This window comes from Homarus americanus, unplaced genomic scaffold (genome assembly GCF_018991925.1).
Source record: "Homarus americanus isolate GMGI-L3 unplaced genomic scaffold, GMGI_Hamer_2.0 scaffold50325, whole genome shotgun sequence".
NCBI classification, from domain to species: domain Eukaryota; kingdom Metazoa; phylum Arthropoda; class Malacostraca; order Decapoda; family Nephropidae; genus Homarus; species Homarus americanus.
The window spans coordinates 240,001-242,088 of record NW_024742772.1 but is presented as its reverse complement, the minus strand read 5'-3'; positions in this window follow the sequence as shown (position 1 = coordinate 242,088).

Sequence of the window (2,088 nt, the reverse complement as noted above, 5' to 3'; positions counted from 1 at the left end):
ACGTCTTATGCTGGAAGAGGAGGAGGTCACTTAGGCCTTGTGGTGGAAGACGTGAATCAGTCGTCGCTATAAATCACCTCAAGAGATTCTATTGTATATCCAAGAGACCTAAATGTCAGGTGATTAAAATAGACCCTTGACTTGTAACAGATATTATACCAAAAATATATACCAGGTGATTTACAGCAGCCCCAGGGACAGCTCAGGACAGTTTTACGGTAGCCCATCTTAACATCATGGACTTGAGAGGACCAGGAACACACACACACACACACACACACACACACACACACACACCTACATCAACCCACAACAAACAGATGTACACACACAAACACACTCCAAAAAAAGTATCTTTACGATTTTGTGTGAGACATTATGAAACAACGGATGAAGGATTTTGACAACCCTACCGAGACAACAGGAGTCACAGTGTTCATTGTGGAATTGATCGACTCCCTCCGTGAAGATACTTTTTTGGAGTGAGTGTAAACGATGTATTACAAAACGCTTTCACAGGAGTTGTTATAGTTGTATTGTATTGTAGGTACATAGTTATGAGGCTAAGGACTTGCACGAACGCCTGGCAGAGTAAATAATCACCACTAAAAGCGAAAGCAACGAGTAATGTTAATAATAATAATAATGATGATGACAATAATAATAATAATAATAACAATAATAATAATAATAATATTAATAATAATAATAATAACAATAATAATAATAACAATAATAATAACAATAATAATAATAATAATAATAATGATGATAACAATAACAATAATAATAATAATAATAATAATAACAATAATAATAATAATAATAATAATAATAATAATAATAACAATAATAATAGTAATAATAATAATAATAATAATAATAATAAATAGCAAGAGTAATATGTAACCCAGAAGCAAACTTGAACTTAATTGATAACTAATAAATAAAAAAGTTTGAATCCACCTTAACACCGTAATGGAGATTGAGTCGTTAGGTTAGGTGTGGTTAGGTTAGGTTACGTTAGGGTTTCGTTAGGTTAGGTAGGCCACAGTATGTATCCCTGATAATGCTTCACTGTGGTGGTGTGGGATAGCTGACTCGAACCCCGGCACCCAGTCTGTTACGACACCGATTCCCCAACACACATCAACACGCTACCACCTCCTCCTCCTCCTCTCCTCCTCCCTCCTCTTCTTCTTCTTTTCTCTTTTCTCCACCTCCTCCTTCTTCTTCTTCTTCTCTTTCTCCATCTCCTCCTCCTCCTTCTTCTTTCTTCTCTTTCCTCCTATCTCCTTCCTTTTTCCACTTCCCTCCTTCTCCTCCTCTCCCTTCTTCTTCTCTTTTCTCCACCTCCTCCTCCTCCTCCTCCTCTCTTCCTTTCTCTCTTCTCCATCTCTCCTCCCCTCTCTTCTTCTTCTTCTCTTTCTCCCACCTCCTCCTCCTCCTCCTTCTTCTTCTCTTTCTCCCACCCTCCTCCCATCCTCCTCCTCCTCCTTCTTCTTCTCTCTCCATCTCCTCCTCCTCCTCCTCCTTCTTCTTCTTCTCTTTCTCCACCTCCCCTCCTCCTCCTCCTCCTCCTTCTTCTTCTCTTTCTCCCTCCTCCTCCTCCTACCTCCTTCTCCACCTTAACATTATCTGTCATCCACAAACACACACACTGCTTCAAGGCTCAGCGTGTAAGTGGGTCAAGTCTGTCCAATTATGTAAAAAAAAAATAAATAAAATAATACCTAGCTATGATATATTCCCAGTACCTGCCTATTACCCCCCACCCCCAGCTCACCCTCCTCTCTCCCCCCCTCTATCTCCTCCTCTCTCCTAAAGCCTTACTCATAACATTATTTTCTTCTAATAAAATATAAATGATTTTTTTTATTTTTTTATTTTTAGATATTTTTATACTTATTTTTTTGTTTTTACGGTGAATGCAAACAGACTGGGGATTTTTTTGTGGGGGTGGGGGTAGATGGAGAGGAAGAGGATGGCTGAGGGGGTTAAAGTACACATCATGTCAACAAAGGCTTCAAATTCCCTCCTCTCTCTTAGGCAAGATGGTATAGGGTTTTCTTCCTGTAGGAGGCCGGG